A 25,654-nucleotide genomic window follows, 5' to 3' on the forward strand; every position below is an offset into this window, starting at 1 on the left:
TTATTTACTAAAAACTTAGTATAACGTATCATATGATACATATGGGTATCGGCAAGTAGAAATTCAAATTTATGGCAAAAATTCAAATTATGGTGCGGGTAGAATGAAAACAAGATTCGTAGTAGTCCCAATATTTCCTTTCGTTTAATAAATTAGTTTATAATTTGTTTGTATAAGTATGCATATCGGAAATTTTTTCGCTAGTTTAATCTGGATGCTTCATTATAATAATATTATCTGTTTGTGCTGAGCTGGAATCTATACAAACATTTCATGCTGTCGAAGACGTCTCTTGCTGCCTGTTCAGCAACTTGGCTATGCCTATTTAATGTCAATTTAAGTCGATGAAAGGTTAATCCCCTACTATTAATATCGTCGAACAAAGAATAGCAGATAACAAAAAATAGATACTAATTTTGTGACTTTCATCTTATTCTTGCTCCACAAGTATAATGAATGTGTGTGTTTATTAACAATACATACATATGTACTCACTGCCACCTGTTGTGGATCTTTATAAGCTTGAGAGCTTTTATCTCAGATGAACTTATTTCTTACAGCTGTAATCGTATGTACACAGTCACAAACTTACATACATATGTACGTACGTGTGTTATGTGTGTACTTACCTATGCTCATATTAGATGGGCTACAACAACAACAACAACAATGACACCACCAAGAACTGAGTTGTGTCTTTGCTGCTGCGAGAGTATTTGCATTGCTCAGTCAACTAGTCCGCCCCAGCCAGGCACATAACCAACCATTTAAAGACACTCGTCTCGCTTCGGTCGTATTGTTGCCGGCTTTTGCCAAAAACAGCTGAGCCCGCTGAGCTCCATAGAACCAGCTGCTTTGTGTTTATATTTTTTTTGCGTCAAATCCAGCGCATGCGCAGAGCGCACAACACGAAGCTGAGCTTCGGAAAACGGCGCTTATAAATTTGTGGTTTAGCGCTAGCCGATTCAGTCGTCTAACGGAGTTCGAAGTAGCTGGGCAGAAAAGTTCTGGCGAGCTTTTGGCAATAAAGCTGCAGCTTGCGTCTATTATTGTGTGTTGTTTCGTTATTTCCCAATTTTTTGCGTACCAATTTCTCATCGTCGCAGCGAGTAAACATAAACAAGTGCGTTGAGCTATGTGCAGTGGTGGAAACAAATAAAATCAAATAATAATAATATACATTCATTGGAATAGTGCACAAAGAAGAATAGTAACAAATAAGAAATAAGAGCGCAAAAAAAAAAAAAAATAAAAAATAAAAATAACGATTTGCAAATCAACAGGCAAAGCCCACTCTAAAAGTTTTCTTACAGTGTTTGTTCTCAGACACGCAAAAAAAAAGGTAGTGAAGTGTTAAACAAAAACAAAAATAATAATCATAAAAAATTCAGCAGCATACATACGTACATATTCACACACACACACACACACACATACATATGATTGTGTGTACATAGTATTTGCGAAACACTTTGCAACACCTGAACAAAAGAACCGAGGTAAGTTTTTTGTTTGCTAGTATTTGTACAGTGTTTTGTTTTGTTATTATTATTTATTTTCGTTTTTTTTATGCAAATTAAATTAAGCAATTAAACATGCAGCCAACAAAAAAAAAAGAAATATTGAAAAAATAGAAGGCGAACTCGAGTTAGATTTTGTCGACATTCATTTTGTCGATTGCCTCACAAATCAACAATAATAATCCAAGATTTCGAAACTTTCCTTTGTGCGCAATAATTAAAATTTAGCAAGTTTTATTTGGCTTTGCAGCATTCGCACTAGTTTTTCGCATTTATATTTTTTTTATAGTAATCATAGTTAAACTTTTCTGTTTGCCGGCGCGGGAATTCAAATGAAAGCTGGAAAAGTTTCAATAGTTCAACATGTGCATACACACAAAAAATATACATATATGTATATATGTGTGTATATTTGTGTTTGTATATATATATATAATCTGTTTGACTCCCCAGCTCACATACACTCACATACGCATACGTATTTACATACTTACGTTTGATTGAACAACAAAAAAAATGCAAAAGCAGCAGCGTAAACAGCGTCAACAATCATACTATACTGAACACTGAGCACTGAGCATTGAGCTGTGAGCAGAGTGAGACTCAGTAAGTTGTAAGCAGTAAGCAGTTAGCACAGCTGCATTGAGACGACTTTGTTGTTGTTGTGGTCTTTAAATTTGATTTTCATTAGGCCTTCAAACGGTATACAATAGAACTCAAACTATAGCCGGGGCTCAGCTCAAGAAAAATGTGTGAGAAGTCGAAAATCTACAGAAATGTGGGTACGAGTATGAATATGAGTACGAATACGAGTACTCGAACGATTCAATTCACTTGCGAGTACTGAAATATCTATCTATATAAATACGAATCTGTATTTACACAGCGTTTGTTTGCAGAGTGCCATGCAAATTGGTTAAACAAATTGATTAAATCGGATTTTACCAAATCAGCAATTTTCAAATTTTCGTATCTTTAATCTGTTCTGTTCTCGCCATCATCATCATCGTCAGTGGCATATCGATTTAAAGAGATGTTCGACATTTCAAATTGGAAAAATCACGATAGGCAGTTTTGGCACGCGGTCAACCTTAAAATACGGACTGGAATTTTCTTCAAATGGTTGAGACAGCAAAGGATATCAGCTATACAAAAGTATATGTCGTCTGTGTATATCGATTTTTAAATCGGTATTAGGTTGCCAGAGACAATAGAGCAGTTGGAAAATAGTAGTTTCTCTATCTATGTGCCAGACATATATACTATGTATATACACACATACTGTACTTTTGAGTAGATTGTAAGCCGAATTAGTGTGGCACTGATTGCAATGACCGACATGTTTAGGCCTTGCGAATGCGTTTGAATTGCGAATTGAGGAGAATTGAGACCGGCTGATGTGCTTTGATTGGCTCAAACAACACGGAAATGCAATAAAGTGCAGGATACGTAAAGGATATGAGAAATTTGCGGCTGATTTGAAGTTTTGATTCTCTGCTCTGCTCTGCTCTGCTCTACTGTTGTAAGCTGCCTTCATTTCCTAGGTTCTCACGCTCAGCACCCATTTTTCCTTCTAGTTCTGTTTTCTAGCCTTCCGTTTTTCGTTTTGATTTCCTTTTGGAAACTCCTCAACGTCTGCAAATGTCGCCAGCAGCATTTTGTGGCTAACAGAACAATAAGAATATAGAATAAGTTGAAGAAAGCAATTGTTGACACTTTATAATTACAAATTAAATATTAAAAAGGTGTTCAGAAATAACTAATCTTTAGAATTACCTCACGTTATTTTCGGTAATTTAAAATTACATTTTTCGATCGTCAAAAATAAGCAAGATATAAATATTATTATTATAATTACTTTGAAGTACCTTTTCTATCATCAGCTTATTAGAAGGAATAAAATATTAAAAAGATGGAAGAAAATAACGAATGTTTAAAATCGTTAAATACTAGTTAATTTTATTATTATTATTATTATTATTATTATTATTATTATATTATTATTATTATTATTATTATTATTATTATTATTATTATTATTATTATTATTATTATTATTATTATTATTATTATTATTATTATTATTATTATTATTATTATTATTATTATTATTATTATTATTATTATTATTATTATTATTATTATTATACTTAGTCATAGTTATCATTCTTATTCCGTCTTCCGCCATTTTTATAGATTAAATTAAAATATTAAAATGGTTGCTTCTAACAATTAATCTTTATTATCGCACTTTCGTAATTTGAAATTACATTTGTAATCATCAAAAATTAGCATAAATTAAATTACTTATTTGTAAGTACCTTTATTCTTATTCCATCATCCGCCAATTGGATAGATAATAATATTGTTTGAAAACATAAATATTCATTGGGTTCTCTTCTCTCAATTTCCAAGTCAAATAGTATGAAGGGCAAGCCCAGGCTTCGTTCACTTTAAGTCAATTACAAAAACAATTAACTCTGAGACGTAGGCAACGAGTTGAGTTTATTGCAAAAAGGCAAATTAGAGACGAGTACTAAGTACTTTCTGGCACAAAGCAAACAACAATAAAGCGCTCGGTTATATTCATGTCAGACGTCAATATATATAGTGAAATACGCTCGTGCATTTGCAATTGAAAGCACAACACAGAGCACAGCGCGTTACAGATCGACAGTAGACTGCAAAAAAGATGCAGTTGTATAGATATATATTATATGTAGACATATATATGGCATATAGTGCATATATTCTATATGCGAAAAAAAAGGTGTTGATTATTTCTGAGATGGAGGTCTAGAAGATAGACAAGATAGAGCAGCAGATACAGATACAAATGTGTCTGTCTACAAACAGAGATGCAAATGGAGATGCATGCAGTGCTTAGTTATTATTTGGACACATCCAAGAATATGTATAGCCATGCGTATACGTACATACATATATGTATGTATGTATGTATATGCTTATGTACACAACCGAGGCTTTCAGCTATGCAAGACAATAACAGTGAGCAGCTGAAATGGACATGGCTTAGTCTGGAAACATACGCGAAGCGGATGGACTAATGGATGGATGTATGGCTGGATGCCTGGATTGTTGGATGGTTGGATGGTTGGGTATGGAAACAGATGGACAGCGTGTCTCTCGACGCTGTCTGTCGACACATCCGTTTGTCTTTGTTGGACAGTTAAGTACTGTTTATATGACTGAGAGCACAACACATTCATTTCACAAAGGCACACAGACCTGCCACAGTTAGCTGTCTGTTTATAGCATATTCATTTGCGTAGCTCATTTGTATTTATGGCCGCTGCCAAGATCGACTCGGCTGATCATTATGCTGGAATTGTAACTGCAATCAGGAATTAGGAAGATGTTAGCTCAGGGTTTTGTGCCGTGAAAATGAAAATGCTTCGCTGTGTGTGTGTGTGTTGTCGGATACATTCGCTAGCTTTTTTTTGTTTGTTTGTTCTGCTTTTGCCAGTTGCAGTTTTGTGTTCTGCCGTGCGCCATGTTGCAATTATTATTTCCGGCTCGGAGCGAAAAAATAAAATGAGCAGGATGCAAAACACACAAACACGCCCCAATACGGTGGCAGGCGTGTGAAAAAAATGAGAGAAGCAAAAAAAGGGAAGCATAAAGATGAGGGAACCCTCAAAGCGCGTCCCAACCTCAATTCGAAACCCACAGCCATCATCAGCAACAGCGTCCCGAAAGTGTTCCAGAGCAGCGAACAGCGAGAAGCGAGAAGCGAACAGCGAGCGGCGGCATTTCCGCTTTTGTTTGTGCGCGACGCATAATTTGCGAGACAAACATGCAAAAATGCCAGCAGTCAAAGCATATACATACATGCACACACACACACACTGGGACATTTTTATGCAGACACATTGGCGCACAATTCCCCAGCAAGTTGAAGTGCTAAGTGGAGTAGAGGCCGGGACCAGGACGATGCGAAACGAAACGAAACGAAACCAAGCCAGAGGCTGATGTGCGCTTCAAGACGTAAAGTTTATCTGGCGCTTAGGCGTCCGTTGCCGTTGCTGTTGCCGTTGCAACGGAAGAGCAACGTCACAGGGGCTTAAAAGTGTGTGGCACGAGGCATGGGGCACGCGGGCACGGGCCAAGCTGCCACATTGCTCGTTTTGGGCTGGGCTTAATATGGCTGGCTAGCTGCTGCAGCTTCTCCTCCTTCTGCTTTCTAGTTTAGTGTAAAGGCTTTTTAGGCGTTTGCTGGCTTGTTTATGGTTATAAGTTGATTTCCGAAATGAAATTTTCCAAAGAGCATTTTTTTTTGGTTTTTCCCTTTGCGTGTTTCCCTTTTTAGAGGCACCGCAACAGCCGGAAAAATTAAATGCCAAAGTGAAAAAATTCATTAAAGAAACAAAATTTGCTCAATAGTCGCTCGCCGCTGCAGCGTCCAGCTGGTGGCCACAAAGGGGCGGGGCTAAGGCAACTTCTTTGATGCCAATTTGATGATTCTCTTTAAACAGATGCCAAAATAGGATTGCCTAAAATTTAAGTAAAGGATTGTTGTGCGGACTTTAAGTCCATTCGAGTTGTGTGTTATTATTTGCATATTTAGAGAAATGCGCAATGAAAGGCAACTCACCAAAAAAAAAAAGAAGAAAAATTATAGTACATCCATTCGCAGTCATTGTACGTGTGCCAAAGGTTTTTTTTGTCACCGCGGTCACATCGCAGTCATCAAGTCGGTATTCAGGCAACTGAACTCGAGACTGAGACTCTAACAGTACGAACCCCTCGGAGAAACCAAGGAATACAACATAATTGTAATTTACGTAATTGTGCCCCCAAAGCTGAATGACAAATGAGCAGAGGAAAACTCGACCAACGGACCAACGACCAAGGACCACGGACAACAAGAACAAGAACAACAACGACGACGACGTCGACGACGGGTCATTGAGAAGAGTTTGTTAGTCAAATTGTAGCCGAACCACGAAATATAAAGCGGGTTCTGCTCGTACTTTCTGTCGCACTTAGCAAACAGAACACAAAAGGAAAAGGCCAAAGTAAACACAGAGAAAGCGGTATATACAAACAGTTACATGAACATGTACACTCTACATGCATATGTATAGTATAGTATAAGTATGGATTGCAAGTTGTGTCCTGCTCACCCACACACAATATTTCGCAGGGTTAACTTAAAGACGTCGCTCTCCATGCAGCTGTCCAGTTGCTGTTGTTCACAGTTTACAGTTCTCGCATGCAGCATGGCCAAAGGCTGCAAGTGTGTTATGGCTTAGCGGCAACGTATGTGGCAAGCTCAAAACAACAAGCTTATCCGATGCCATAAAGTCAATTTCAAGTAATTTTCGTGCTTGAGCACTAAAAACGCACACATTACACAATTCTAACTTATGACAATACTTTTAGGCTAGGGTAAAGATCGGGATGATTTTATTATATTTGCACTTTGATTCCAGAAAATTAAAGCAAAAATAATGCATATTTAAAGACACATATATAAAATAGTCATTAACATTATTAAAATGAAGTAATTAATTTTAATTTAAATTTAAATTTATTTTCATTTTAATTTATTTTATGCAGATGCAAAAATTAAATATTTGAAATTTTTAATTTTATCAAATTTATATTATTACTCGTATTAGATATTTTATTTTAATCTATTCCATTTTATTTGATCCTATTTTATTTTTCAATTTTTATTTTGTTTTATTTTATTTGAAGCAAATGTGAAAATATAATGATTGATTTAATAAAAATTTAATATATGAAATGGTTATTTTTTATCAAGTTTTTATTATTTATTTTATTTTATTTCATTTCATTTCATTTTAAGAATATTGCTGCAAAAAAGAACTACTATTTGAATGAAAATAAAATTTTTAAAATGATCCAATTTATTAAATTTTAATTAACTTATTATTACATTTAAAAAAGAGGTAATAAATAATTATTAATTTAATTCAAATGAAATAAATTAAAATTATCAATATCATTATTTAATGTTATTTTTATTTAATTTTTATTCTTATTGATTTTATTTTATTTTAGTTTATTCGAAATAAGGAAATAGATCACAAGTGTCTCAAAGTCGAACCCACTCATAACAAGTTATGCTTGTTTAACGTTCCCTCTTTCGACAACATGCTTCGAGATTATATTTTTAGCTTAGATAACTGTCGATTAATTAATCTACAACAAGTCAAGCCATTGTGTGCTGTGGTCTTAAACTAAACAAATCCCCAGCGCCCGCAAATTTAACTTGCAACCAACGACAAAGTATTTTGCCAGCTCAAGCTTAAGTTAAGTCAAAATTAGGACACGCTCTGTGGCGTACACAATGAAGTAAATAAGGATCTGCAATGTGGCTACTTAAAAACGTAAATGTGTGTAAAAAACAATGGCAATAGTGTGTGAGAGAGAGAGAGATAGCGAGAGACTCATTCTTGCATTGTCGCAGAGCAGCGATATTTATTTTAGAAAAATGTTGCCAAGTTATGGCCATGGTGAATAGTGGCTGTGACAATAACCATGGTTGGTTTGCCTTCACCTTCTTCCACTTGGCACTTGGCCCACTGTCAGCCACTTGGACAGACGCCCACCATCACCACCGCCACCGCCACTGCCACCTCGACCACGCCCACCCTTGTGTCAAACGCCAACAACGTTGCCCACGCCTACGACAACGCCTAAGATCTTAGGCACACACAAACACACACACAAAAGGAAAACGAAAAGTCGTATTTGTTGCAGTTGCCACTTTTTTTCTTCTGTGTTTTGTTCTTGCCTCTGCTTATTGTGAAGTATTTAAATGCTGCAATTCGAGCTTTGTGGCCGCTGCAAGCACTTGGAATGTGTGCCGCCCGAGCAGCCATTACATTTGTGGCCATTGTTTGTTGCCACTGTGTGGCTATTGTTGAGAAAAGGGCTTAAAAAGATTCTGCTGTTTATGTGTGTACATGTCTCTCTCTCTACTTCCCTCTCTACCTCTCTCTCTCTCTCACTCTTTATCCCTTTTGTTTGCAGCACAATCCTTCGACTGTGCTCAGTCAGCCATGGCAGGCAGCATGAGCAGCAGGTAGAAGCATCAGAAGTCGAAGCTGCAGCATATCTTTGTCCTTTGTGGCATATTGCTGCAGCGGGTGGCCCACAAACCAAACATCATTAAGTTGCCATGGCTAAGAAACAGATTCACCTGATTTTTTCTTGTATTTTTATTAGATATCTCTTTCTTTCGAGTTCATGATGGAGTGTGCCCAAAAGAAGCTCACTCAATTACTTCGATAGCCTTGGCTTTTTTCTTAACGAAAATGTATTTATAATTTATTGGATTAAATTACGTATACGACTTGTAAGTTCGAAGTTGTTTCCTTATGTTTTTTAAGAAGCGTATGTTTGCCCATTAACTCACATGAATTTTAAATTTGTTTGGTAACATTTTAATTAGTTAGCTAACAACACAGCACACAGACTTTTTTCTGCTTCTACATTAATGTTTAATATGCGGTCTGAGTATATTTTTTTTTCAAAAGCCTCGAAGCCACATAAAATCATTGATTATATGTGCATATGTACAACAACACATGTGCGGTGCATGAATACATAAAGTATTTTCGTATTGCTTAAGATGATTTGGGCAAGTCGAGTTAATTGTCGACTTCAGTGAGGCATAGATTCCATTTATATATTGTATGTTATGTGTACTATTGATATTGGCCTACAAGGTGACTCTTCAAGTGTGATACCATACACAAATATTTGTCTACACATTCAATTCAATCGGTCAATGCTTATAAGTATTTCTGAATGTTTGTCATCCAAATGTTTGTTTACTTGTCCGCTTTTCTTCAGATGCTTCGGTTTTTGGTCGATTAGCCTTGAGCATATCTAGCTGGTTGTGGCAAACTAAAAACATAGTATCTATCTTTGGATTGCCAATTAATAAACTAATTAGAATGTTGCAATCGATGGTGAATAATGAAACAAACAAACACAAGAATTTAAGTGCTCAGCAATTTGTGATATCATTGTGCAAAAATTATACTTTTAACTCGACAATACGTCAACTGCAATGTGAGAGAATTACAATTGCGGCAAATGAAACCGAAAAATATAATGACAAACCGCTTAGAGACAAGGTGCTGTGGCCAAGGCCAATCAGATTAAATGTACTGAATCATTAAAATAATACAAATTAACAAGTACAGCTAATAGTTGCGACTTTCAGTTACTCTGCACATTAATCAACAAGTGTTAAGAGAAATACATGACAAATAAGAAAAATTAATATATTTTTTAGAGATTTTTTAGCCAAACAAAATATTTAGGTATCAACTAATAGGTTTTTCTTCAATGAGAATAGCTTTAAATACTCTGATATTGGATTTATTAACTTAAATTCATCTCATCAGTTGCTCTGAATAAAAGGAGTTCACGCATTTGAAACAATTTCCCCGAGTATCGCATACTCGCAGTATTTGGCTGGTCCTTGTCGTTTTTGTCTTAGCGAACAAGGCGAAACAACGCATGCATAATTAATTTATAAATTGTTGGCACAAAAATGTCTTAGCCTGCTGCTGCCATGCCATGCCACGCCGGCTTGTTGGTCTAAACATGTCTCAGATGGCTATCAACTGCATGTGGGGGATGAGGCAACGGAAAAGAGTAGAGGAACTTTGTTAGCCTGGCTGATACGAGTGCCATGCTCATCTTTCTTGTCGCATGTCCTCGTGTGACAGCTGCCTAGACCAGGGTTGGCGGATTGATAAGCAACGCCGCTTGCCGCCTGCCTGTCTCAATGAAATTCGCATAGAATTAAATGCGTTCACATGTAGAAATTAGACAGTCTATTAGTAGCGGAAGTGATCGAAAACGGGATACTCTATTTAATCAAGTTGGGAGATTGAATGAAATGATGGAAATAAGTCAATTTAATAATGTATATCCAAAAATATATCATATATGATGTTTCTTACATTGTTTTTCTTTAATACTGTTTAAGTAAAATTTTCGAATTGCTTTGCACCTGAATAGTGAATATATGAGTGTGTTCTAAAAAAAAAAAAAGGTTTATATAGACTATATATAATATTAGAAGAGCAAGACAAAAAAAAAAATATTCACAAATTGTTGATGAAAAAATATTAAATTAACTTCCATTATTGTAGATATACATACATATGTATGATATAAATAATATTTTGATTATTATTTTTAATTAGTGCTTTATGCATGATTTACATTCATAATTCTTATTTGTATTATTATAACAACTTCGTAATTCAGCTTTGTTCTTTAAAATAGCAGTGCGATACACGCAAAATAATAAAAAGTTTTTTTGTAAAATATATTCCTTTGTGTTAGTTGATAGATAAGAAATAAGCGAAACCCCGTTAGATTTGCCCTGTATCTTTTTGTTTGTTATTATCCATATTCGCTAAAATATTAATTTACCCAAAATGAAAAAATTGTTGAAATACTTAAAAATAAATACATTAAGCTGTTATTACAAAATTTTGATTTTAAAGGTTTATTTTCTAAGCACTGCTTTTTCAAAGAGCACAGCTGCTTTTAAAGTGCCAGTTTTATTTATTTTACATTTAAATATTTACTCATTTTCTAATACATTTAAACTAATTATCTGCACATAATTAAATCGTAAGCTTTGTAGCAATTGTATGCCACATTTTAGTAATCAAAGTTGCGTACTTTAACATTTGCCTACTGCGCAATTTAACACTTTCGTACCTTGAAGCGACCTCACATCCTTTTTGTGCTTTTCCGTGCCGTGCTTTCGTTTCCTTCGTGTCCTCCTGTTGTGTTTCACCACAACTTCTTCATTCGACTCGCATGCATAATTCTCTTTTAGTTCGGTTTCTTTTACACTTGTATTGCGGTTGAGTTCTTCTTTGAGTGCGGTGATGATTTCAAATAGTTTTTGCTTCGCTTAGTTAAAGCCAGCTGGAGGTAAACGTCTAATCTAGTATAATACAATTTCACCCAAAAAGCAATTTTCTTTTTTTTTCTTCTCCCCTTTTATGTTGAACTATGTGAGTTGTGGTTGACAAAATGCACGTAGATCTTAAGAACTCTCTCGGTTCATACTTCAGTTAGATTTTTTCGACGCTGTGAATGCTGAAATTAAATCTTTGTCCATAGTGTTTGAAAATCATTAAACTCAAGTGTAGCTGCCATAAATCATTTTACTTGTATGATTATTTTGGCATCGACGAGCTGGACTTATAAATATTAATAGTTGAAAGTTAATGCAGATGTGCCATTAAATAAAACGTCAACAGAGCTATTAAAAAACACGTTGAAGTTTGAGGATAATATCTTAAATGGAACCAAGTGTTTTACCAAACAACTTGAAAAGCGTTCTGGCTTCTGGCTTCTGGCTTGCATATACAAAGTATAGTATATAGATATGGCATGGATAAAATTCAACTTTTTACGCTCCATTAAATTTAATTAATTTTTATTCGTGATAAATTTTGTTTTTGTGAAGTGCTGTCAGGCAATGTCGTCGGCACTGACGCTGGAAATGATGAGGGGCGAGAAAGTCGCGACTCGACTCGAGTCGAAGCAACGCGATGCGATGCGAAGCGGCGACAGTGAAAAGTTACGCTTTGTGTGTCATAAGAAAAATTAAATTTAAATAAAAGCTCTGTAACTACTTAGTACGAGTAGAAGACTTTCAACCATCCCCCAGCCATCAGATGCCCCCGCAGCTATGACTGGCTTTTCCCTTCGACTTTTCCTCCTCACTTGAAACGTTGAGAGAGAGCAAAACTCATGGGATGGACGACTCTGCTGCTGCTGCTGCTGCTTTTGCTACTACTATTTATAAACACGACCAAAGAATTCCGGCTATCTGTAATCAATTTGCTTTTGCGAGTACACAATTTCCTCGTCATTTCCTCTCAGAAGATGCTTGAATTAATCGCAATATAATATGAAAGTGACTATGTAGCGCACAGAGAGCATTCATTTCATCAGCTTTAAATTAGGAAGGCGATGCCAACTGTAATCGCTCCATAATAATTTCCAAGCTATTTAGAATATTTCAATTATACACAAACTGTTTAACTATAAATTGATTAATAATATATGTTAGTTTATTTATGGCAGTTGTAATTGAACCCTATTTGAACCTTATATTTGTAATGCAAATTGAGTGTTGAGCAATTTCAATATAGTCTATAATAGTTCGTTATTCAACTAAGGAATAAAACTGAACTAGTAAAGTGAAGAAACATTATAAATTCACCTTCATTATTCTTTTTGTTCTTATGTTCTTTAATTCGTTCTTGTTCAATTGATCATTTCAGATCTACGTTATTGTTCACATGACACGTTTGTTAATATCTTATTATTATTTCTTATTATCTTATCAGTTTCCTTCGGTGCAGCAATTCTTAGTTAGCGTTCAAATTAGATGGATTTTGTAAAATATATTAATAATGTAAAGTATACACATTTTGTATCTTCATAATAGACTAGTTCTTATAAAAATAACAATTAAGGACGTAAGCAAATGAAAATCCAACAAAGTTGGGAACAAAACCGAACAAGCTACTACTTTGATAATCAAAAAATGAACAAAACGAACTTATTCAGTCAATTGAACTAATGTAACAGAACACTATTCTATAAGACACTGTTTTGCAGTAACTTAAAACTTTGCAGTCCACTAAACAAAGTCAACTAAAGCGTGCTAATTGAATCAATTATAAGTTATATTTCATATTTTGGTCGCAGCATAATGATCGGCAATCAAAGCTAAGTGAGTTGAGCGACGAGGAACAACAACTTCCTTGTTGAATCCGAAATCAAAATCAATTCGTTACCCAACATTGTCTCCCGCTTTCATCATGCCATTTTGCCATTATGGGGGATGAACAAGAACAACAACAAGAAGAAGAAGAAGAAGAACAAGAACTCAACACTCAACACTCCCGCGGACATTCGTATGAAGTACTTGCGCGTAGTATCGCAGATGGCTGTAACTATTCCTATTCAGCAACTCGTATAAAAAGTTACAAACAAATACATTTGTGGATATAAATGTATATGTATATGTGTGTGTGTATATTGTATATATATGAGTAAGTCGTAAAGTTTTGGAGTGTGCTTTGCTGTTGTTGTTGCTGCTTTTGTTTGGCGCTGTCTCAGATGTTTTATTGTTGTTGGTTTGTGTTGAACGTAAAATTAATTTGCACAGCCGTTTTTCATTTCGTTTGTTGCCGCGCTGCTTCAATGTTTAGTGTTTGAGCGAGTTTTCTCTGTGTGTGTGTGTGTGTGTGCGTTTGTGTATGTTGTTCTGTTTTCGCGTGCGTTCTTTGCATATTTTATCAAAATTGCATTCATTCCAAAGTCATCTCTGCCCATTTTCATTCCAAACTTTTGTACATTGAAAAGGCGCTACAATTCGCTTACAACTTTCCCCGTTCCTCTCTCTCTATCTCTCTCTCTCTTGCTCTGTCTCTCTCTTTCACTCTCTGTACAAATAAAGCTAGATTTATATCAGCTTTGCTGTCTCCAGCGTTTAATGCGCTACTTGTGGCCATTGTCTGCTTCTATCCTTCAAATTAGAGTGTTTAGCTGAGAAAGACCTCCCCGCTTAGACAATGCTTTTCACAAAATACGGGCGTGAAATAAAACAATTGTGTGCCGCTCAGGATATTAGCATATTTATGCATCTGCTTAGTTAGTCAACTAGAGAGAAAGACAGAGAACAACAGAGAGTTTTTCCCGTTAAGTAATTCAGATCTATCTGCAGGTGCTTCTGCACGAGAATTATTTGCCAAGTCTCTCAAACAGTAAATGAAAATGCCAAAATGAAATGTAATTAGTTTGTGCACAACAGAAATACCTTTGCTAACGATGCACTTACCATCATCAGCCAGATGGGCCAAATATGTAAATGCCTGAAGGTAAATTGCATATTTATCGTACACACGTTTGTTGATAGTCAGTCGATACTTTGTTGCATGCTCTGCTCCTAAAATAAACCACTTGACCAAAAATGATAACCCCGAAGCGTAAATTCATTGACCTGGCTGGTTTTTGTTAACGCCCTCAGCCAGCCAGCCATCCAGCCAGCCAGCCAGTTGAGCACGGTCATAAAGTCCTGGGGAAGGAACAACAAAATTTATAGACAAACTTTAGCCAGACTAGGCGAGTACTTTTGCTTGGCTATATTCAAATATATATATATGTAATATTCATAAATTTAATATACGAACAAACATTTCTCGAATATTTTGTGTTACTCTCTCGACCCCTTTTTGCCGTCGCTGCTTCCACATTTATCGCGGAGGTGGCGTCAAGTACCACTGTTGCAATGATTTCCGGATTTTCTATTGCTTTCTCTTGCAGTTTTGCTACGGTTCTGTTTTGTTTCGTTTCGTTTCGTTCTGTAGACATAGTAAAAATAAATAATTCATAATGCAAATATGCCAGTAGAAAAACACATAGCAAACAGAAAAAAGAGAAAAATAAAAAATCGTCAGCAAATACTCATAAATACAAAGCAAGAGCATAGATTTCACATCAGCGGGACTTCGCGTCGTATGCGCAATTTGTCTTGCTTAGTCTGACGAACGAACGAGCCAGCGAGCGCAAGGGAGAATCTTGTCTTTTGGTTAATGGACGGTAGAGATGATCTACTTATGACAGCATATTGGAGGGCAGCGCGGAGCATTGAACTCGGTCAAACGGCGAATTAAGTAACGATTGAGAGCTTAACAGAAAAAAACAGAAACAGAAACAGAAACACAAGAACAACATCGTCGTCAACCAAGTCTAGGCCAAAGGCAACCATGAATAGAGTACAATATAAAGGGCCAAGCATATTTAAAATAAAAAAAATGCTAAACCGTTGACGTAGGGCGGTCTAAAATAAAATAATCAAAAGTAGCAAAGGAGAAAGGCAAAGAGTGCGGGGGAAAGGAAGAAAATGCAGAACAAGGAATAAGCAGGCGTAATCGTCGGACAGCACACAACATGGTAGAATAAAAAAACACAGAGAAAAAAATGCAACAAAATCGGATTAAAAGAGCTCAGGGGTGAAGCAACTGGGCAAAGCCCAAGCCCAAGCCGAGGCACAAGCGCAAGCCAAAGCCGAAAGCCAACCGCCAAACAGTTCTTTTTGCACTGTTTTGAACAAAAAAAACGAGATACAAATTGCAATAAGACGGTCTTTTATAGTTCAACGATGGATTTACGATGTTGCACGACTTTGAACTACATTTGTTGTCGGTGTTCGGTTGTCGGTGTTGACTCGACCAAAATACATATACTTATTTACCTTACTGCCTCCGGTTGAGGTGCTCATACACAAAAACTCAAAAAAACGGGACATAAAAAGTGCAAAGTGTATACACTACTTTATGATATACACCATCATACAATATACACTATCTTGAAGTATAAAAAAAAACGTCTAGTCTAGTTTGTTGAATATACGAGTATTCGTATGCACATCCTTTAAATTCGCATTCCTTGCTTGCCATGTGTTATGCAGCGAGTAGAGAGTCGAGTTGAGGCGTCGTTAAACTGCACGAAGCGACGTCAAGTTGCAACTTTGGTGGAACGGATGAAAATGTGGACCGTAAAAGAAGTGCCAGAGCTTCCAACAAAATTGCAGCATTCTAAACCGTTTTACGGCCGTTGCCGCACTCTATTCACACACCTCTTTCTCTTTTGCCCGTTTTGCCACTTGACTCTGCTATAAAAGTCAAACGCAAAGGTTCCTGCTTCAACTCCAGTCTCCACTCCACAGCCACGTCGGCATCTCAGTCCTCAGTCTCCCAGTCTGACTGTGGCACAGTGGCTAGCTAAGGAAATTACGGATTCAAATTAGCGGCACTCAATCTCAATCTAAGTTCTGCCTTCTAATGCGCTTAATGGCACCCCACTCAGCCCACTTTTATGCAATTTAATCAACTTATCGCGCAAAATGCACAAGCGTTTTCAGCTCACTTCGCTCAAGTGGCCAACAGCAGCAGTCCAGGCACGAGCTCTCTCTCTCTCTCTCGCTTTCTCTCTCTCTCAGCTATAGGCGGAGCAGAAAATCTCACTCGAGCACCAGCGAAAAAAAAAGAAAAGCAAATCGATGATTTTTCAAATTTTCATTAAACGAAATGCTTTTGCTCAATGGCTCTGCGCTGTTGCATATTCGAAGACTAATTACGCTTTATTTAATGCCGCCCTCGCTGGTAATATGCGAGTATAACATGAAAGTCGCTCAGGGAGACAAACTCGATGTTGAAATCGTAAACGTGGGGGGTGGGGGCTGGGAGAGTTATAAGGGGAGCAACAATTGGGGGTTATACGAAATTTCATGCGCTGTTTCAAAGTTGAGAAATTGAGTTTGAGTTAAGTATTGGAAACATTTCAATAGGGCTTTTAGCATACGACATTAAAGTAGATTATTTTCATGGAATTTCAAATGCTTAATGCGAATTTCATAGTCGCGTCTGCTGGCATAATGTGTACTCTAATGAATACAATTATGAATACACTGTAAGAGATTTGCTGTATGTGGAATAAATAATCTGGAATTTTGTGTATGAGGAATACATAATAATTATAAATTTAAATTTTAAGTGAAATAATATTTTTGTCGTACATTATACCCGATACCCATAGGGTATTATAACTTTGTGCCTACTGCAGAAGAAGGCATCTCCGACCCTACAAAGTATATATATTTATGATCAACAGGCGGGACAATATAGCCATGTCCGTTTGAAGATAGAGCAACGATGATAAGAACAACTTTTGTATTGGATTTGCCTGACAATTCCTTATATTTAATTCTCTATGATATATTTGGAATACAGTGCTATGCCAATATTCCAACTATAGCTTATAGCGACATAATATTTGCTATATTATAAGAATCAAATCGCACTGCTTCGTCTTTATTCAAAAAGGGTTTCGGTATCTCTCAGTCGAGGACACTCAACTGCAAGCTTCCTCCTTGTTTATTTATTAATGATAATAATGCCAATAGTCAATTGATTTTAATAATATTCAATATATTTATAATACGATAGAAAAAGTCACTAAATGTAGCTTTCATCTTTAATCAACTCGGCAGTTATTTGCTAAATATTTTCATTGTATTTAAAAATTGCACAAATATTTTCAATAAAAATATGCAACGTGCAAAACAATGAGAGGATTGCAAAAATGCGTTTTCTAATTAGTTATTGTTTGATTAGTAATCTTATTGTTATTATTAATTTGTCTACTCATTTAATTATTCCATGTACTCGTTGTATTGCCATTTCGCATTACGTATGTGTAATTAAAGCTTGAACTGCCTAAAGCAGATAGCTTGGCGGCAGTCGTGCTCAATGTACAAGCATTATATATATATTTTATATAGAAAAATACATAGAGATACACTCATATGCTTATATACCTTTTGTATTTATATCTGGGCAAGTAAATATCGGACAAAAGACCGGTTTAAGTCAAGGTTATTAAACATTTCTTTCAAGTACACATTAGTTTTCACCCTTTGCTGTGGAAAACAAGTTTTCAAAACTGGCTCGAAACTGGCTGCGACACTTGCCCGACAAATATATACATATGTATATATATATATATGTTATATATGTATAATCTTGAAGTGATGAAGCTAATGCAATGAAAATTGAAAATATTTGAGGCGCGAATTGCGTACATTCATTTTGCCGCATCATTTTCACACCTTATCGACAATTGCCCCCATCAGCTGGGAGGTAAACTTACAACAACCAAAACAACAACAACAATGAGTACATTGAGTACTCGTTACGTTGCACGTGATGTAGAACTTTAAACAGATACAAGGTCAAGCTCATGCAGTGCCGCCAAGCAAACCGGTTAGCGTTTGAGCCAAGTTAGGCAAATGCTTCTCACATTCAGTCAGTCAGTTAGTCAGGCAGTCAGTCATCGAGTGATTCAAGTTGAGGCACTTGATAATTCAGCTCCCCAAACAGCTGTTGCCGCAGCAAACAACTGTGCTTTAAGCCATCTTAAATGCATATAAAATTATATGTTTGCACATGACGAGAAACAAGAATTCATGATCGATTTGTTTGGCTTTTTTCTATTGGTTTTTATTCTTGTGGAAGACACAAAAATGTGCAAATGAACGCACACTCGGCTAATTGATTCCAAAATGTGGTGTAACAAGTGAGATGAGAAATTATTCCAGTTCACAATTATTTTAAATTTTTCAATTGATTTCATACAAATTTTCTTGTGGTGTCAAATGCCATCAATAAATATGTCGCAGTGTGTGTTTGTTAGTGTGTATTTTTATACCCGTTACCGATAGGATAGAAGGGTGTTATAACTTTATGCCTGCTGGAAATGTGTATAAATAGGCAGAAGGAGTTATCTCCGACCCCATAAATATATATTGTGGATCCGTTTGAAAACTTAGATCTCAGAGACTATAAGAGATATAGCTATAAAATTTTCGACTGACAATCTGGTATATTGTGTACTCTATAGTATATTTGGAATGTAGTACTATACCGAATATAGACTTTTGGTATTTTTGCGGCATATTTTTAGTATACTTGTAGATTATGGTTTTATTGAAAATGGGTAGCGAATATCTCATAGTCAAGCACACTCGTCTCTAGTTTTCTTACTTGCTTTGCTGTGTATTTGTGTATCTAGTTTCCTATGATAATATGCCTGGGCAAAAGAGCAAGAAACCAAAGCAGCTCAGCAGCTGAGCAGACTAGAGAAACATGTGTGCGGACGTGTGGATAGCAGGCGTAGACAACAGTGCGTATTAGTAATTTATATGCTTGCTTCGTGTGTAGCTGTCAGCTTCATGCATTTAGCTTGAAGCTGTTTATCTCTAAGTGACAGTTTAGCTTGATTTTGCATTGTCTGTCGCCCATGTGCTACAGTTATGCTAACATATAAACTTCTATATAATTGTCTATATACGAGTTGGTTGCTTCAAGTCGACTGGGAATTGTTTAAATTTACCATCTTTAATGCTGTTAATAGGCTGGCAATCAGGCGATTGTTCGATGCTGCTGTTGGACAGTTTAGAAGCTTACAGGTTGACCCCTTTCACCTACAAGTGATATGTTAATGCAATTTGTAAGCTGCTGCGATGCGTCGACAGCCGGGACTGACAAAATGCCACACAAATGCGTCCCTTCATTTTCCCATTTCCGAAAGCTATGCGCCTTGGGTTCCTCCACTCCTCCACTCCTCCATTCGCCCAATTAAGCCACATGTCTGCCCCCATTTGGCCACCCGTTTTGGTTTTGGGCGCTGCCCTGTTTGTTGGCCAAATATTTGGAGCTACATGTTACGCATTTACCAAGCCGCATAATACAGCAGCTAAAGTGTTGTTTTGCCATAAAATATTTAGCAGGCGAAGCTTGTGGATAATGTTTGAGTCGAGTGTGATTGAATGGTATCTAATATCTGCTTACGTGCATCTGTATCTAAGAGTATGTGTATCTAGTTGCTGTTGCTCTTAATGAAGCTCTACTAATAACTTGGTTGTTCTCAGCTTTGTTAATGCACTCGAATAACATTTTGCCTTATTCGCTCGTAAACAACAATGAAATATGATTGTATTACACTTTTTGTGTAAGTTAAGTAAATAAATAAATTTCGATTCAATATAAAAAGGTTTTATGTGCTTCAGGTCTAATTGCATCTCCGTTTTGCTAATTATACCTTTTGACAGATCATTTTGTATGTCCGAGAGTGTTTCGTTTGAATCGTCGTCGTCGATTTTAAAACCGGTTTTAATTACGTTTCTGATCGACTGACTGAATTGACAAAGAAATCACATGTAGTATGCATATGTTATTAAATAAATTCAACTGGATCGTCTTTTTGTTTTTGTACATTTCGTTATTTGTCTGGGTCAGCAAGATAAAGATCTGACAGTTATTGTGATAAAGACATTATGATTGTGACGGTCGGTAAATAATTTAAAGTTCACTTTTTGGGGGCTGGCAAAATGCGAACGTCTGTTGGAAACTTTTGTATCACATAAATAACTTTCTATTATCAAAAACAGTTACCAAAAACTACTTACAATCTAACGTGTGTATCTCCGTGTGTGCGTGGGTGTGTGTAACTGTGTGTGTTAGACAATCGCATAACTTTTGGAAAAAGGACCGAACCGGCATGTGAAATGAGAATGAGAACACAAAGACGCCCACAATTATGTTTATATATTTGTCCCGGCCGAAAGCGAAGCAGACCAGAACCGAACCAAAACAGAACTGAGTAGAAGCCTCATCCCCATTTTTGTGTCCTGGATGCCGTCCTTAGACGGGTTTCGGTGTGGTCATACATTTTAACGCCAAAGTTTGCCACATGCTTTGGACATTAGTGGAATGAAGTGTGGTGATGCTGCATAATCAGTATTTAGGCTTATGGCCGGGTTTATATTTCACTTAATATTTTTGCTTATGTTAATGCCGTCGTGTTGCTGTTGCTGTCGCTGTCAGTGTGTGTGTATGTGTGTGTGTGTGTGGATTTCCGCATCTCCCATTTTTCAATTATGTATACTACACATGTGTGTGTGGGTGTGTGTGTTGTTTGTGCTGTGTATGTGTGGCAACAATAAAGTATTTAGACAGGTTGAACCAGAGCATAACTGACGGCCAGTCAACAAAGTTAACAAATACAAAACCAATTTAACTTCTTGGCTTCTGCCTCGGCTTTGACTTCTGCTTCATTTTCATAAACAAATAAAAACGGAAGACATCAGTGCAGCCTCAATGCCGTGTGCCGTGTGCCGTCCGCCGTGTCCTTAATACCGTGTATGCTCTTACGCCTCGGCTTAGTCCTTCGAGCCACGAGTTGTTGTCGGCTGCTGTTGCCTGCTGGCTGCGTCCTTATCGCATGGCTAACTTAAGTCGCCTTCATGGCTGCTCAAAGCATCATCAGCTGCCTTTGTGTGCTCATTATGGCAACTTGACATTAATTGCATGAAAGGCAACAAAACGCCGTATTTATATTCACATGTTCTCAGCACAATACATTCACGTACTTACACACATGCTCAATACCGAGTGCTAAAAGTAGATTTATGGGCATACTTAGGGTTAGCAATGCCATCGCCATTGCACAATGAATGGATTTCAAATGATACTTACACGAGTTTTGCATCATATGATTCTTGTGGTTAAATTATTGTGTTGATTATTGAAAAACTATATTCGAACTTTTATAATTAAATTTTTATATTCAAATTTTGTATTTCACACTAGTAATAATTCTCAAATTTAAAATAATACTTTTTCTAGTAACTTACACTTAGTTTTACTCATATGAGTTTTGCATCAAATGATTCTTGTGGCTAAATTATAGTGTTGATTTTTTTTACAAGTTGTAATTATATTTATATTGAAAAATCATATTTAAAGGTTTTAAACAATGATTATTATTATTATTGCACTTATTTCTTTACAATTTGTAATTATATGGAATTTATGGTCCTACCTATACCTATACCTATAGTATATGGATAAACGGAGATCCAAATATTATAATCAAGTTTTTATATTGACATTTATTTCTACACAAATTTGCAGAGTATAAGCCTTGTAGCTTATTTATTGTGCTGCTATTCTTTTCTACTATATAGATTATTATTATATTTATATTGACATTTTATAATTACATTTGTTATATTAAATTATTTTTATTCGCACAAATCTGGAATTGAATGATTTTTGTGGTATTATTTTTTAGTGGTAATTATATTTATAACAGAGAATCTATATTTGAAATATTGAAAATATATTTATTATATTTAAACTTGTGATTAAGTTATTTTTTTGATTGTTTTCTAGTAGTTATATTTATAATCGAAATTTTTGTAATTAAATGTATATTCTATAATAAAATAGTCGCTTTTTTTTTGTCATTTCAGGTACTTAAATGTTCCCAAGTTTATGAAGTAATAACGTCTTGATTTATAAGGTAATATTGTCATTATTTTTACGATGCGCTGCTGTTGCTGAATTACTGCAGCGAATTCAATTTTGTAGAGTGACAAACTCAAGTTTTTTAATACTTCACATTACTAAGGAAAATGAAAAATGAACTTAAGTTTCAGAAACTTTGAGCAGTATTTAAGATAGAACAAAATCACTCATAAAGTGGAAACTTGATAATTCTGTCAGTTCCTAACAAATTATATAAAGGAAAGGGTCTTAAAAGTTTTAATTTTATTTGCACAAAATGATTATTAGCTTATCAAACTAAAATAGAAGAAAAAATGAAGATGAACGATGAATCAAATTTGTTTTTAATTTTCATAAATTTTGCTTCTTTGCGTAAGAAATATTTACAAAAAATTTGAAATTTGAAATTAATAAATAATCCAATTCTGATGGGTTCAAGAATTTTAGGGATTTTTTTTAATGTTAATCAATTATTCGATTCTTTCATCTCATAATCGTTTACAATATGTACTTCGAAGCAACTCGAAGATACGAGGTAAATAAGGTCAAGTATTTTCAGCGTCTTTTTGTTGTTATTGTTGTTATTGGAAACTTATTGGCCTCGTCAGAGTTGGAGTCAGAGAGTCTGATAAATTGTGAAATTGTGGGCTGTGCTCATTTTTGAGATATTCGCTTATAAGTTGTAAAATTACAAATTGTTGTGTATCTTGAGAGGAGGAAGTGGGGAAGAACTGTAGTTGGGGGGTTGCTTGTGGTACACATGTTGATGTCTGTCCGTTGATTGTTGTGCAACAAAGGCGGCACAAAAATCAAATAAGCAACACCCAACCAAGAAAAAAATAAACTTTTATATAGAGCAGAAGGAAAAAAAAGTAAGTTGAAGTTAAGCAAAAAGCAAAAGGCAGACGGCAGACGGCAGGCGGCAAAGTCGAAGTCGAAGTCGAAGTCAGAAAAGTCGGCAAGTCGGCGGTAACTCGGTAGCCAAGGAATACATATTGCCAACACAAACTGCAAGCCATCAAAAGCCGGAAACTAAAATTTTGTGGCAGAAGTTAAGCCAACGCGCAGAACTTGTCGATTGTGCGTTGGCTGTTGCGGCGGTATCAAAACTTTTTTATTTCTTCTTAGATTTTCTGTTGCGAAATTCGTGCCAAGAACTGATTTGACTGAGATGAGCAAAACTGTGAAACTCTGTCGGATGATTGGAAGAGACTGCAAGGGACGACAACGACGACGACGATGATGTTGCTATAAGGTGGTGCTGATGCCAAAATGTTTTCTATTTCGAAATCAGATAGTTGCTTGTCGGATTTATATTGCTCTTTACAGAGTCGTTTTGCACTGACAAAAATGACTGGCTGACTTTCGTACACTTATCGCTGTTGTGTTACACGAAGTGACGCAGAATTAATTTTATCTTGGATTTAGTACTAATAAAAAAAAACCTCTATTTTGTTGCTCTGTGTGACAGATATGATAACATAAAATTGATGCATGCTGCATTCTTATTCAATGCTGATTTACACAATAGCTTGTAGAGTGCTTTGCCAACTGCATGTGAATTCGAGTTCTTGAAGTTCTTCTACAACAGAAGCACAGCCAGAAGCCGAACCAGAAGTAAAACCAGATGCTTGCACCATAGTGACCGAAGCACTTTTGACTTTCTGTTGGCCATTTTTCTTTTGCCGCTGTTTATTTGTTTGTTTGTTTGCTTGTGCTGATGGTTGAGTACAACTTTATGCAGCAAAAGTTTGTTTATAAATCAACTTTTTGCTGTACCACAAGCGAACTTTGCCCAATGTACCATGCAGTTCTCCAGCACTCGCGCGAGCATTGTCGGAGCACCAACAAAATGGACTCAGTCGATGGGGAATTTGCGTATATTAACATTCATTTTCTGCAAATTATTGAGAAAACAGATTGGACCACTGTGGGCTGTGGGGGCTGAGTCTCTTTCTCTCTGTCTGTTTCTCTGTCTGTCAAGAGCTTCATAAAAGTGTTAAATCAAGTTTTTCTTTAAACATTGTTCTCTGCTCAAAAGACTACCTAATAATTGCCAAACAAAGAAGAAAAAAAAAAAGACTTACTTAGATGACGTCGTTCCCCACTCATGATGATGATTGCCACGGGCTAACAAGTCTTTCTTGTTGTTGCTGTCGTTTTGTTTGTTCGCATCGATTTGCTTCCTAGTTTTCGGTTGCTATTTTAAATGCCCAACTGGGCATTCACGTGTCTCTCGGCCCATTCGTCATTAATCATTTATAATAGTGAAGGGTTTTGAATCAACATCATTGCCTGACGGAAATAGACAATGGGCCTACTCAATTTAAATGCCTAAAAATACAGAATAATCACTGAAGATACATTGGATTCAATTAATTTATATTAAAATGAGAATTTTAATTACAAAATTAATATCAATTTGGGCAGAAATTGTCTACAGCATATCTGCTAGTCGAGCACAATTGGCGAGTGATGCTCTTGACAGCTAGTTAATTGCATTGAAGGCGTTCATCGAGCATCGGGCATTATCGCATATCGAATTGTTTACGGCTATTCGATTAATTGTCATATCGCTCTCGCCATGGACATTATTTGAAGCATTGTAATTAAAAAATTTAATTATTTTAAGCAAAAAAAGCCAAGCTTGGTAAACTGCATGACATTTTCATATTAAACACAAATGCATATAATGGGTTTTTTATGGCAACAGATTTAATATCCACATGCATATTGTATGCACACACACACACATACATACATTTTTGTGTGTTAATTAGCATTTCAGAGTCAAGCATCATTGACTGGCTGGCTGAATATGTGTTCAACTCGAATCTGATTGTGCATGGAGTGTGCAAATATATATGGTAAATATCAATATAGGAAGGACATTGCAAAGGGCGAGAGCTAACAATTATTGAATTTGTTGTCGCAATTACATTTATTGTTTACCATTAGTATAACTATTTTGCTTTATTTGTGTAATTGTTTCACTAGTTGCATTCCATAAATGCCAAAAGCTGTCGTCGTTACTGCTTTATTACAGGCATGATAAAACACAAAATATTTAAGCTAACAAATGTGCAGACAAATTTGTGGACTGCATATTCAATAAAAATGTGCTTTAATAAAGCTGAAATAATTTTAAATGCATACCTAAATAATTAT

General features: G+C 35.9%; 1 protein-coding gene across 2 annotated transcripts in view; it reads left to right on the top strand.

The window, feature by feature from the left end:
- Positions 1-962: 962 nt before the first annotated feature.
- Positions 963-25,654, top strand: part of LOC133839887 (Ig-like and fibronectin type-III domain-containing protein 2) — a 51,796-nt gene continuing 27,104 nt past the window's right edge. The window contains exons 1-2 of one of the 2 annotated variants that reach the window (XM_062271515.1): positions 963-1,499; positions 22,453-22,502. The gene's annotated coding sequence lies outside the window, so the exon portion shown is untranslated. The remainder of the gene's footprint in view (positions 1,500-22,452; positions 22,503-25,654) is intronic. The other variant, XM_062271517.1, reaches the window with a different exon arrangement.

Source organism: Drosophila sulfurigaster, chromosome 3 (genome assembly GCF_023558435.1).
Source record: "Drosophila sulfurigaster albostrigata strain 15112-1811.04 chromosome 3, ASM2355843v2, whole genome shotgun sequence".
NCBI lineage: Eukaryota > Metazoa > Arthropoda > Insecta > Diptera > Drosophilidae > Drosophila > Drosophila sulfurigaster.